We start from the raw sequence: 15,246 nt of genomic DNA on the forward strand, positions 1-15,246 counted from the left end.
AAGGGGCGAGGGGAGGGGGTGGTGGCTATCTTTCTCCATCCCTCTTTTCCTCCATGTCGATGATACCGTCCCCCTTGCTGCGCTCCAAAGCTCGAAGAGGAAGAGAGAAAGAGAAAGAGAGAGAGGGGGGGGGGGCGAAAAGGGGACGAGAGATGGTTACGTCGACGATGACTACGACGTGCCTGAGGAACGATGGAGGAGAGAAAGAGAAGGAGGAAAGGGGTGGAATTGGAGAGAGAGAGAGAGGGGGAGAAGTGGCGGACGAGAGAGGGAGGGGGTATTCTTCGCGATGGGATTTGAGAGGCGAGGAGAGTGAGACGTTCTTGACTCGATGCTGTCCTTAAACCACGAAAAAACCTCGAGAGAAGTCCGAAAGCCAAGGGCTGAGTCCGCGGAAATGAAGATCCAGCGGCGGTAGCCTTGTCACTCTTGTTCTTCACCTTCTCCTCGTTTCCTCGTGGCGAGGGGGATGTGCGCGAGATGGGGGTGTATGCGCACGAACCGCAACAACCTTCGTTCCTTCGCTTTTCCTCGACCGCACGAGCTTTGAACGAGTTTTCGAAATAATTTCCACTTGGTGGACGAGCAGCTCGATTCTTGGAAGAACCACGGGTGAACGGCGAGTTAATTGCTATCCTGCTAGGGTTTCCAATGAGAGTGTTGTTTTGACGATTTTTTTCCTTTCCCCCCCCCCCCCCCCGCTTCTTTCGTTTTTTGAGGAAGAGCGAAGACGAGTTGTGAGGAATTACATAAGTGAGTGGAAGCGAGTCGAGAGAGTAGGGGAGAAAAGGAAAAGTCGTTTGTTTCTTAAAGAGGTGATGTTGTGTTTACGAGTTTGGAACGAGTTTCTCCTTTTAAAGGAATTATTTTTGTTTAACTTTTGACTCGTGGAAACTCGGTGTTTTTTTTTATTCCAGTTATTGCGCAGTATAACGCAACTTTTATGTCTCGCCTGAAATCCAATATCCTGTACCATTTACGTATTCCTGTTGACGTGAAATAAAAAACAGAAATGTACGGATTATATACTTTTTTTTTTTTTTTTATTAAGTTTTCATTTATTCAAACGAGCAAATATAACATAATTTATATCGAGTGAAAAAAAAAATAAAAATATTTTTTATAAAAAATAATTCAAAGCAAACGGTAATCCCGTAATACAAAAATACAAATTTCATTCCATAAGAAATCTGGGAAATGGAGCCAAACGCAAATTATTGCGTGTAAAAGAAACTCAAAACAGACAAATCTCGTATAAATAAAAAACAAATATCAAATAAAATTTCCCAAAGAAAAAAGGAGACAGATCAAATTATGGTTATGAATTAAAAAAAAAAAAAAAAAAAAAGAAATCGTAAAATTCAAAGGTAAAGAAAATAAAATTATATAATTGGAAATGTAAAAAAAAATATATTCCAATGATAATTTACGATAAAATTCGATATAAGACAGAGGAAGAATGAAAGAAGAGAAACGAAGAAACAAAGGGAGCCATCCTCGATTAAAAATAAAAATTAAACTCCCAAAGAACAATCCCTGGGCGAAAGAAAACGGGGTAAACAAAATTACGCTCACCAATTAAAACAAGTCAGATACCGATACATGTTCCGCTCAGTTGCAAGATCAAAGCGAAGCCCAAGGAAACACGGTGCATATTCATCAGTTCCAGCGTCAACCGAAACAAAAATCGATATTCGCCTCCAATCAGTCCAATTTGGGGGGGACACCTAACGACACGATCGACACGGGATCGCCTCTTCAAAAAACTATGTGTTCCACGTTCGTCGAGCTTCCGTATTTCAAAATATTTCAAAAAATTCTTGCGAACGAATCGCTTCTGCATCTCTCTCATGGAAATTTCCTACATACATACACACACACACACACACACACAGCTCGTGGCGAGGAAACGCTGGGCTGACTATAATACGCGAGCGTCGAACTCGAAAATTGGATTTAGTCGAGGATCGATAAGCCGTCTCATAAATCTGTCTATTATCGTCCCGTAAAGTTCGTCGGTACGAGATCGGCGTAGTTCCGCGCCTATAGATGAAGACGATCCGGGGATTGTTGAGGAAGAACGACCGGGGCAGGATTTCTTCTCGAATTGTTCTGTCAGTTCTGAATCGTGGATTGATTTTCTTTTTATAGGGTGTTCCATATGCATTTAAGTAAGAATCCTTTCCGTGAATGCGAGGTTAAATCAGATCATTTTAAAGAAAGTTAAGTTAATCTAAAGAGTGTGTATGCTGTATTCAGAATTTAGCAATGATTAACATAAAATCTTAATGAGAAGAAATATTAATTTAGAAGAAAGGAAAAAAGATGAGAGAATATATTTGTGTCGATATCTTTGAGTCGATGGATCGATTTCACGGAGTAAAAGAAATAAAAATTGGTACAAGAAAATGTTGATTGGAATTTATTTATGTTGTTTATTATGTTGTTGCAATTGAAACTTGTTTTCAGCGCCGTGCCGCGGCAATGCGATGAACGTAGAGTCATCTCGCTCTGTTTCTCTCTTCGTCTAAACGGAAAATTTAAATCGCTCGCAACTTAATAAATAAGCTTCGATCGTTATTTTTACATACCATAACAATTTTTCCGCTCCCTGAAATCAACCTCTTGAATGTCTTAATAAATATAAGAAAAATATATAAACACACTACCGATATTCCACGTGCTTATATATTCGACGTGGCATCCAAACTTTCAATCTTTCAAATTTCGAATCGACGATTCGAAACGAAATAAGAGAAAGAACACGAAACGAATGATAACTGAAAAATCCACAGGTCCACAGGTTGTGGAACGGAATATTCGTCTATCCGCAATGAACCGTCTGCGAATTCCGGATTCCGGATCGGTCTGAGAAGGAAGAGGAATCGTGGTGTGGGTGTCAAAAAGACGCACGAGTCGAACGTTAAACTCGTCGTCTATCGTCTTTCTCCCCTCTTCACACCCATCCATTCTCCCTTTCTCCTCCCCATCGTCTCCTCCTACCCCCCTCCTCACCTCATCGAAACCCACACTTCCCCCTCTCCTTCTCCGCCGTCCCCCTTCGAGTTACTTTCGCTCTTCTCGTTTCGTAGCTGCATCCCCGGATCCCGGGCCGAGGGAGTGCATTAAAATAAATTAATTTTCATGAGATTTTCCCGTAGCGAATGGCCGTTACGGGACTTAAAATAATAATTCAACGAGCCGCATGGGCGGAATTTGCATTTCCACGTCACGGCACGCTTCTGCCAGACCAAGCCAGCCAGCCAGCCAGCCAGTCAGCCAGCCAGCCAGCCAACCAGCCAGCCAACCGGGCCAGCGACGATCTTCAACGGAAGTCGGAATAGAATTCAGAAGGCGAGCAACGTAGGGTGAATGGAAGATGGAGGGGGAGGAGGAGAGGGAAGCAAGGGCCGTGGAGTATAGGTGGCGGGGAGAGAGGAGCTGAAGGAGCGAGAAGCTTCTTGTTTATTGGGAAGGGGGGAGAAGGACGAGAGATATTCGCCGACTTAAGATAGAGAGAGAGAGAGAAAGACTCGTAGGGAGCAGCTTAAACGCCGGAAATATTGCGAATTGATAAGCGTTGCTCGCGGCTGAATTCTCGTCTCGTGTCGCGGGGATGTCGAATATTATTTGAACGCTGTTCGTGGCGGTGTTCGAGGTGTTGGAGATGGAATAGATTTCCCTCCTTTTTTCTCCCCCCTCCCCTCATTTTTCTTTTGTGACGAGGCTTTTAACCGCGTTGCGCGCTCACTTTTCATTGATTCGCGAGTTCAGGAGAGAAAGTTAGAAGAGTTTGAGATACATTACTGAATTTCTGATTCAGTAATTTATAATAAACGAATGAAAAACGATACGTGTTAGACTTTTGGATTACAAAATTTGAATTAAAATTTATTTCTCGCGCATACAGATGGTGCAAAGGATTGACAATTTTTTTTTTTTTTTTTTTCTATGTCTTGGAGCCTTAAAGCTTTTTTTTCACGTGGAAAATATTGCAAGATTCATTACGAGACTTTAAACGAAGCAAGTGGCATCTCTTGGACATCTCTGGCCAAGTATTTATCTATTTTCTCGAAGTTAGCTTAAGAAAAATTGTTTAACTTTTTAATTTGCTGTTAGGCTCGATTCGTCGTGAACTGAAAACCGAGTTAAGCGGTTCCTGTCTTATTCTTTTGTATTGAATTTTAATAAAAGGATTTCTTGTAAAAGAAAAGAAAGGCGTATTACGTAAAATTTTATTCAAAAAGAGATTTAATACTTCTTTATCCTTTGGTTTAAGTAATCTTCGGAGGAGCTGCATAAAATAGCTGATATTCTTAATATAGCGGTACTTCGGGAGAAATGTTTTATTGTACTTTGAGATTCTCTTGGAATAATTGAGTGTGACTTCGTCGGGAATAGCTTTTATTCCATCTAAAATTGCTTAATGTTCACGATACATAAATTGCTTTTGCAGAGTATGGCTTCGTGGAAAATGGAATTTCTATTTCACTTGTTACACAGTTTTATTATTATTATTATTATTATTATTATTATTATTAGTGTTATTATTATTGTTATTTCTCTTAGAATTGTCCTTGTTAATATCTTCTTGGAAAAAATAAAATAATTCCATGATAAAATTTTACTTTCAAATGGAAAGAGAAAATTTTTACAAATATTCAACGCATGAAATTTATTGCTTTGTTTGGAATCATACGATTTGAAGAGATTTTACACAAGTAATTAATTTTTGTTCTTGTTTTTTTTTTACGTAATTTATGAAACTTTAATGTTTTGCTTCTATATTCGCTTGTCAAGCGAATCCATTTAATTTAAATGTACGTAACGAATATTCAGTCACTTGTTACAATGTGATAATTCTGTTTTTTGAAAAAAAGAAAAATTTTTCGCCTAATTTAAAATTATTAAGTCATTATGTAGAAAACATGTTCGCATCTTTTTGAAAATTTTTATATTACATCGTTTAATGTATAAAACATTAGAGTAACATGATACATTAACTCGATGTCATTAAGAATAAAAGGATAACGCAATAATATAAAAGCGTAAAAGCATTCTAATTACACTTTTAATGTAAAAATAATAATGAATAATAGTCAAATCGTTATTTAGTAAATAATTTATTAAATAATACATATATAATATATAAATTTGCATAAATATTCACAGATGATTTTCTTCCTGAAAATTTTGAATTTTCGAGTTATGTTTGTATTGTATTATCTTTTTTATTACACCGTTATTATCATCATGAGAAAATATCACACACACATATATATGTATGTATATATATAATCATAAAATGAAATTGAAATTTATCAGAAGAACTTGATTTCACAAAATCGTTTTCTCACATATTCTCACATTCTTTTATTTCACTGCACATCATCCCACGCATCATATCTTTATTGTTCCGTTTCGTGCTCTAGTTGTCCGTCTGCTTCTCTTAACCATTTTACTACTCCTCTCCCACGCCGCCCCTCCCTCCCCAGTTTTATGTGTAGAGACGATATTGAAATGCCACCGCCGAGAAAATGGCAATAGATCGTAAATAACCGAAGAAATTTTATTACAAGTTGTATCTGTTTAATTTCCATTTTACTCGAAATCTGATGCAACTTTTTTATCGGGCGGATTTTCCTCTCAGTGAATGTAAAAAGTTTGAACGAAGATTAAGAGAGAAAACGATAAAAGATATCTAGTTTGAGAAAGTAAATTAATTCCGATATCCCACCATTTATTGAAAGTAGATATTTTTCATTATTGTTACAAAGCGATTACTGTTCGATCACAAGACGGAGGAATATAAAAATTTCATGAATTTTTATTCCAGTGTTCACTGTTTGCAATAATAAAATGAACACAGTATAAAGCATGGTATAAATATTAATTAAATCGTTTAATATGGAACTGTAACTCACCCGATGTGGAACGTAATCCAAATTGACGACATCCATAATGATTTAGACACGTAAAAGTTCTGTAACACAAAAAATATGAGATTTCCATTTAGACAAATTGATAAAAATAATCGACTTCTTTTTAAAATAGCCTTAATTCACATTTCATTATTCAATAATAATTAAATAATAATCGAATAACGTTAAATAACGTTAAAAATCCCACAGTAGAATTTCAATATCGACGAACAAAATCCATTGGAGGCTCGTGATCGTGAGACGTGTAGAACTTATCGAAAAGGCAGAGATTATAGAATCTTAATAGGAATAATAACGTTTTGCAATTTGATCGCGATACAATTGCGCCCTCGTTTAATTAAAAACTTTCTATCAACGGTGAAAAGTAGGTGATACACGTTTCACGCCCCTCTTCAAGGCTATCAGCAAGAAATGTTATTCTACCCTCTCCCATTTAACCCCCCACCGATGTTAATTAAATTAATTAAAAGTAATGCCACCCTGTCCGTTGAATCAAGATCCAGAAGAAAGTTTTACTCGACTAATGAGTTACAACCAGATTTAACGAATCTTCCGCCGAGCAAATAGATCTCGGCGGAAAACTCGCAATAATTACACTCGTTTCGCGCCATTTCCTTTTTTCAATTTTTTCAATTATTATCCAACGATTAAAAACCTACCGTCTTTTCGAAACATTCGAAATTTCCCAACCCCTGTAATCCACCCTTAAAATTAATCTCACCCTCCCCCCCAGTATCCATAAACCAAATCCATCCTCCAGCCTTTTATTTAATTCCATCGAAAATCCAACCAACGTTTCCATCCGCGTATTCCATACGCTGGAGAGAGAAGGAGAGAGAGAGAGAGAGAGAGACAAAGATCCACCCACCTCCTCCCCTCCAATAACAGGCTCCTAACAATTTCCAACGGTTTCCTCCTCGTCGCGGGCCACGAGGGTGCACTCGAGGAACTAATTTTAGTTTTAAGTAATGGTGGCGCAACACGCGGGGGAGGGAAGGAGGGGGCGGCCCTGACCGGCCAGGCCTCGTTACGATTCCTCGAGGGCCGAGGAGTCGTCACGGCTGAAGGAACTGAAGCCCGAACTCCTGCCGAAGTGTCGTCCTCTCCTCGATCCATAAACGCAAGGGGGATGGAAAAACGTGTGGAGGGGGTGGAAGATGGAAGGGTTGCAGGGTGGAACGCGTTTCGGTTTTTAGGGTCGCCGAGGGAGAGGAGGGTCGGTCGGGGGCCCGACGCGCTCGTTCTTCTCTCTCCCCCCCCCCGAGGAGACCCGATCTCCGAAAAGAGGCATCGGGGACCGCTTCTGGTGCCTTCTCTTCTCGCGCCTGCAGAATCTCGTAGTGAACGAGGTTTGTTTTACTTGCTTCTGGGAACAGTCGCCGGGGAATCCGCGGATGAATGCTACGCGACCACGTGGCGTTAATTGAAAAGAAGAAGTGAGATGTCTGTGGAGGGGGAGATTTATTTTCGATCAAGTTTTTAGAATAATTGGAAAATGATTGGAAGGAGTTTGTCCCCTTTTTCATTTTTACAACATCGTCCTTTTTTCCGCGAGTGAATGTTGGCCAATGAATTTTTATGTTTGCGGAGAGATTGATGGATTGTGCGGTGAAAAACTCGAAAAGTTAAATAAATATTCGTTAATTATTTATTATTCGATAGAAATAATTGTATATTTTAATATACAGCTTTTAAATGTTTGCACGATGTTGATTTAGTTATTGTATCTATCGTTGAACGATACATACTTATTTCTCAAATTTATTTCAGGAACAAATTTTTCATTGAGAAATATATATTTGAATAATTTATTCACTTTATCTCGGATTCTTTTAAGATTGGCCAAATAAAGAATCTAACTCAATTGAAATTACTTGTTCCATTTACATATATTATTTATCAATTTTCGCTCAGACTATCGAAATATTGCAGAGAGTGCAATATTTTTCTTATTTCAAAATTGATAATCTTTCCATATTTGTCACGATCATTTCTTAAATGCTTCGATTATATTATGCGTATCTTTAGAGAATTAATTCTAGAACAAAGGCAAAAATTATTTTCCTCGAAAAACGATTCGATTTTATTTTATTGAATTACAATCGATCGATTTTCCATTATTTTGCAAACATCGAACACGCATTTCCTACGTTTTATCCAATTTAGAAAAATCCAATTTCTCTCGTTATTTTTATTCCTGTCTAAAAAAGCAAAAAGAAAAGGAGGGAAAAGAAAAGAAATAAAACGATTCCCCGTATTCTCTCCTTTATTCCAGGAATACCAGTAGTAAAATAGAGAGAAGCAGAAAATTCGCATGCGTTTTGTCGGACGATCGTCCAGATATTTGGATGGGCAGATATGATTACCAGACAGATGCCCGGAGCGGCACTTTCGTTTCCTCGTTTCTCGTTTCTTCTTGGATATCTTTGATCTTCCAAAGCGTCGCATCGAGCGACGCATCTCAAATGGAAGGGAACAATGCATTTAAATGGGGACGATTCGAGGCGGAAGTCGTAGCTGGGTCGCGTGCACTCTCTCGGCCGGGATATTAGGCTACGAAACAATCCGGCATAGTTTTCTCGCTGTTACCCAATGCAAACTTTTCTTTTTCTTTTTCTCTGTTTCTCGCTTGAGGACCACTTAGAAATATTACAGTTTGTAACTCGCCACCGAGTTCTATTGCCTTTTGATCCTTGACAGTCGTAAAATTCGATATATTTCGCTAATTGAAAATCTGGCAAGGATGGAAGAAAAATAATTTTGCGACTGGTCGATGAATCGCGAACGATTATTAATATTTTTTGTTTAATTCGATTGGTGAAAATCTCATTGGATATCTATGATCGATCTCTCCGTAAAGATGAAATTACTCGGCACGAAATTGTCAAATTCCGTGGGACAAATGTTAAGAGGATAAAAAGTTAAGAAAAAGTCGTGAAGATGAAATACTTGAGAAAATTGAAGAGAAAATTTTCTTTGAAATCTCGCCTGTTAATTACTTTTTCTACACCTTCCCTCTTTTCCCTTTTCGTGTTTAATATAATTAGAGGCTGTTTTAATCGAATTCAAGAAGATTTATTCATTCATCTTTTTTTCTTTCTATTTTCTTTCCTTTTTATACCCTTTTCTTCCCTTTCTTGAAGTAAATAGATTGACACAAGGTTTGCAGCGCAAATTTGAAAGAGCGCGTGAAAAATAACACTTTCTCGTGAAATTAAAATTCACAAAGAAGACAAAGTGAAAATCATTCCTTTTAATAAATCCTTCGCCAATTTCGTTCCCGAAAATAATTGCAGTTCAATATAAATTCATGCCCCCTTATTATGAAAGTTAATACAATAATTAATATGCTAATTAACGCGGCTTATTAACACCACGTTTTGTCGTTCGAACTCGTTAATATTTTATTTTCTTCCATATGATATTTAGTATACACGTATGTACGTTTCCTAGAAAATAAAATGAAAAAAAAAAAAGAAAAAAGAACGTATAAGCACGATCTAACGATTAATATAAATTTTAAATTAGATTAATTTATAGTGCCTCTCGGGAGAGATACGTATAATCAGATTATCGTAATTGATTCGAGGTTATTATACGGACCCGTGGAAACAATTATTGTTCGTTAAAATTTAAATACAAATTCGTAAACTTGAATTGTATAAAATATATTTCGAGGCAATTTTTCTTTTTTCCTAACGAAACTATAAAATATAACAATCATTTTCTTAAAATTTGACAATCATGTCGTATAAATTTTTACATTTACGTAGAAATATATTTCAATGATAGTAAATGTGTCATCGTATCGAGTGTTAAAATTTGTTGTTGCGTTTAGAATTTACGAACGAATTTGCGAAGGTAATCTTTTTCACATATCGAGATGAGAAATCGAGATTTATTTCTATAAACGCGTAAACAACGGTGTAATTTGTCTCGAAACGCTAATATAATATCGCTACGAATTGACAACGCCTGACAGGAAGCTAGTCAACTCGAATCCCTGGTTTCGATTTAATAAACCGATAGCCAGCCAGTCGAATAGCAAACTAGTAGCATAATCGTTTCAATCTGAATATCGTAGTATATCATCCGGGCGCCCTGATAAATCAAATTATAATGCCAAAAGTCAACCAATATTGGTGTCCAATGTTTAATGAATTCCATTAGAAGAAACGGCATGATTGATTTGGATCATCGTACGTTCCATTCCATTCATAATCAAGAAAGAAGCCAATTTAATTCGATTTAATCGATTTAAAAACATTAATAAATAAGATTTATAGTTTTCTTCTTTTCCAATATTACACTTTCACATCCCTTCATATACCTTGCGTACAGTGTTATTAAACTTTGAATTAACTTCTCGCAAGCTTAACTTGACTTAACTTCCCATATTAGTTGTTGAACTTAATTTTCAGAATACCTATACTATAATTAGCGTGGTAAACTTAATTTTTCCTTTTGCACAATTTCAATTGAAATTTTACAAGTCGTAAGTTAATGTCAAAAAGAAAAAAGAAAAATAAATTAAATATTCCAAAAAAATTTACTTACATCCTCAAATAAACAAACCCATAATTATTAAAAAAAAAAAAAAAAAAAAACGTAACGTAACATCGATGACGTTATTTACCTATTCTTCAAATTCAAATAATGCTTGATCCAATACCGATTGACGAGCGATCACCAATCACCCAAGCGTCAAAGCCCAAACACTCATCCCTCATCGAAACGCCATCGTTTATTACGCCATAAATAAAAAAAAAGAAGAAAAAGAAGAAAAAAAAAAAGAAACACGAGGTGGGGAGGGGAGATACATATATGTACACACGAAACTCGCAGAGTGCAGTGACAAGTGACGAAGACAGGGGCGATAAATCAACACTTCCGCGCGAAGTGTCGTCCGAAAAAAAAGCGCGCGAGTCCCTGCAGATGTTGCTTCCGCTCGCTCCCCTTGTTTAAACACCGTACGCGGTATACTTGCCTCTTCCTCCACTCCTTCCTTCCCACCTCTCCTCCCTCTCTCCTTGCTCCGCGAGAATCAGGCCAACTTGATTTTCGATCGACTCGGAAAAAAAAAAGAAACGGTGCCGGATATCGAAAACGGATCTGAGCTTGTGTACAATGTTGATCAACCAAAATCTCGTAGGATGCTAATAAATTTTCGAGAATAACACTCCGGAGAGTATTTATATTGAGATACTGTATACACACCGCGTATATGACCAGTGCAGTGGCAGTAAAGGTTCCACTCTCGAAGCAATGATCGCTCGGGGAAAGAATAATTCTCGAAACGAACGAACAATTGGCGAGAGTTTTTCTATTCTCAAAAATTGATTCGCATATCGTGTGACACATGTGAGGTATACGGAACCTATCTTGGAAAGAGAAAACTTTCGCAATTCGCGCAGACACTGTGGAAACTGTCAACTGGAACAATCAGCAACGTGTGTCCCAGAGGCGCGATGGGCATTCCTTGCGACTGTGTATTGGTAGACTGGCCCGCGATTTATTATGCATTCCGTGAACAACGATGATTACGAAATTGCACGATGGAAATAGAGGTGGCGAGCGAATCGTGCTCGAGCTTTAAACGCTCGTTCGAGACACGAGTTCGAGCGGTTTACGACGGCCACGGATTTTCTAGGTTAGGTTTAGGCTTATCAGCTTCGAGGAGATGCGTTCTGGATGTTCTTTTGCAACTTGTATTTTGTAAGTATGTTGTAGTATTAGTATTTGAAAGTGATGTTATTTGAAAAGTATATTGAGATGTTGGGTTATATTATTGAAAATAAATAATTAGCGAAATTAAATATAACTTAAAAGTTGAAATTTCTCTTGCAAAGGTGTGAACATTTTTTGATGTAAAAGCATTCAGAAAAAAAAAAAAATACTGAATTAAAATAAACAAGAAATAAAATAAAATAACGAGAAAGATACTGTTGGTTCAAATTGGATACAAACGTTGAAATTACACAGTGTGAATTTTACCACAGAGAATTAAACCCGAGTTAATTTTCCGTGGCTCGAGCTTTTTACGCTTTTGCACACTTGTTGGAAACTTCTTAGAGGTTCAAAATTTTCTACAGCCCGTTTTCAGGCTGTTGTCAGAATATTTGAAAAGCCACTGCATCCTTTATGAATTCCATTTTCACATGTATTTAAGAACATACATTCTGTTTTTTTAAGAGATTTATGTAACAAAAATAATTTTCCAATTTCATTTTTTCTATATATCTTGTTTTTTTAATCTACACTTTCTAACCTCAAAAATGAATATTCCATGAATATATTAACACCCCGCGTATGTAACAATTATTAAAGGCAAAATAACTTTAAAACAAAATAATCAAATATTAATCTCGTCGATTTAACACATCTTGTCTGTTATTATTCATATTTTTTTTCCATTCGACTTCACAATTTTTCACACACACACACGGCCACGCATATATAAATGGTAACAGGGCGCCACGTGCATGCACAACTTTCTCGGGTCCTCGTACCTAATGACGCGATGTGTCTCGGAATAAGTTCTGTTCGACGGGTTCGTGCGGTGGAAACAACTCGAGATTTTACGAGAAACTCGAAAATTTGCGATTCAAGTGGCAGTTTCCGGTGGCTCCCGTTACAACTGTTCTAAATTAATTTCGCCGTAGTCAGCGTCCAAAACGTGCAGATTCAAGGAATTAAGGCAACTTTGGATTCAGCTATTACGATTTCCCTCCGCATCATCCGCGATATATACACGTATATCATGGAAATCTCTGAGAAGTTACGTAATGAGCAATGAAAATTTTAATCGTTTTGCTATCACCCTTTACATTCCTTTATCGCATTATATTCGTCTAAAAATTTTGACACGTGTAAAATAATGCTACTTATATAATAATTTGCTCGATGACGAAAGAAATACGTCTTGCGCAAACTTGCTTTGTAGTAAATTTATTTTTTATTAGTGGAATAATTAATTCTTATAATATTTACGATCGTATGAAAAGTAATAATAAAAATACAAAAGCTGCAAAGAGGGTTATTTTCTATTTTAAAATTAGTACAATGTCTCTGGAAAATGAGAATATAATTGAACGCAAGATTAAATGGCACTCGCCTTTCTGAATGGTAATCCATCTTTTTTTTTATTAATGGATCTTCTTTTAAGACGAAAATTATAACCGTGACTGTGTGAATTTCGAGAAAAATTATAAAGAAATTTACCATCAATTTATCGGCACGCGAAGGAAATATTTAATTGATTACATTACAAAACAGTCGAATTTCATTAATTCAGGCGTAAAGAAACATTACGAAATATTGACTTTGCAGAAATTTTAATTAAAATTTCCATTGATTCAAAGGAAAATTAATTTTAAGAGTTGAATTGTAGAATAGATACGAAGAGGATGAAATATGTTATTTCATTCTGGTTTTATAATGAAATACTGACAACACCCTCGTATTCGCAATTGAATAAACAACGAAAATGTTCAAAACTGCGACAAATTTTTTTTTTTTTTATTTCGTTATTTTATTTCGTTACTTTGTACCGTATTTTTTACCCCTCCCTTCCCCCCCAGGTTTTTTCAAAAGTATACACGTGTTGCTTCTGTCCAAATTTTTTGATCAATTTTATTTATTTATTTATTTATTTTTTTTACACACGTGTGTAAAAACGAAAGATCAAAAAATAGTGGAAAAACTCGATGAATAATAATTAAATGTTTATTTTGACAGGAAAATTATTATATCGTAAACAACAATGGGAATTATTCCATTTTTTAACGAAATTGGCAAGGAATTAATAAGAAATTACTTTTAAAATAAGCTCCAAAGAAAATTCTATATTTTATTCTATTCTACATATATTGTTTTTTATTGTTTCAAGCTATTCCACATACTATTCCGTTCAATTATTATTTACAACGTTCAATAATATTCTGTTCGATTATTTACAGTATTCTCCACTATTCTATACTATTCTATTTCATTACTATTTACACCACTCTGTACTCTCTTTCATATTATTTATTCTACTCTCCACACTTTTATATTATTCTATGTCCCATATAGATATAAAATATTCGAAAAAGGATCGATTCTAGGGATTAAAATAAAAGTTGATATAAAGTTATCGAGATATCGAGTAGACTTATTTATTAAGCTACGATCAATTAAAGTTTGCATTTGTCGAAGTGAGACGGAGGTAGAGAGTGAGACAGCTTTAACTCTGTTACACGCCACGGTGCGGCGCGTCGTGTCACTTTATCTCCATCTCGCTCCATCCAATGCATAGTTTATACTCAAAGTGTCTGTAACTCAATAAATAAGCTTTAATTCATATTTATTTACATCAACTTTTGTTTTGACTTCTACTTGATCGATCCTTCAAGATGTGAATATATCATGAATATATCATAATATATTAATATTATATGATAATATATATACATAAAATTTTTTTATAAATTTAATTTTACTCGTTCATTCTATTCACTAATCTTATTTCATTTCATTTGTTCCCCAATATTTTAATTCTCAAAATTCTTTCCTCTCTCTCTCTCTCTCTTTAACCAACAATTCTCAAACTTTTTAACATTTTCCCCCCTCGAAATATATCCTCCAAATATATCGTACATGTTTATAGATATTCGCGTTGTACATTTCTACTTGCGAATCGTCACCGAAGATGAATCCATAGAAACTTGTGAAACTTGTCCAATCTTTGATGATTTGGGAACCCATCAAAGACAAGACTGCGCGTAAACGCAGGTTTCATTTCGAACGAGAGAAAGAGAGAGAGAGAGAGAGAGAGAGAGAGAGAGAGAGAGAGAGAGAGAGAGAGAGAGAGAGAGAGAGAGAGAGAGAATTTATATGAAATATACGCGACTTGGCCGGTATCGTTTGTCAAAGAAATCGGCGAAATAAACGTTGGCAACCGTCGAAACGGACGGCTCACCCGCCCCCCCCTCCCCCGCCCCCCCTCCTCCCCCGCCCCCCCCTCCTCCCCCGCTTTGATCAGATTCCATTCGAAGAGAAATTAATATTCGCTTCGAGACTCGCGTTATGTTTGCTTTAAATATCGAGAAACACGCGTATCGATCAGCACCGGTTTCACACCCGGTATGGTGCGCCTATATATATATATATATATATATTTCGCAACGAGTCGATCGAGTATCCTGTTTCCGTGCGCGCGGCCGACTTGTTACAAATATTTGAGAGTTGATCGCGTGTGGTATCGCGGCAAACGAGCCAACTTATTTTCGACGAATCGAAGATTCGTGCTTGGCCGATTATTGTT

General features: G+C 36.5%; 1 long non-coding RNA gene across 1 annotated transcript in view; it reads right to left on the reverse strand.

The window, feature by feature from the left end:
- LOC105735726 (uncharacterized) overlaps positions 1-15,246 on the reverse strand; it is a 210,254-nt gene that overhangs the window by 88,722 nt on the left and 106,286 nt on the right. Inside the window, exon 5 of the long non-coding RNA XR_015294125.1 lies at positions 5,925-5,983. This is a non-coding gene — a long non-coding RNA (uncharacterized LOC105735726). The remainder of the gene's footprint in view (positions 1-5,924; positions 5,984-15,246) is intronic.

This window comes from Apis florea, unplaced genomic scaffold, assembly GCF_048593485.1.
Source record: "Apis florea isolate Af1SG1 unplaced genomic scaffold, ASM4859348v1 contig_3585_pilon, whole genome shotgun sequence".
NCBI lineage: Eukaryota > Metazoa > Arthropoda > Insecta > Hymenoptera > Apidae > Apis > Apis florea.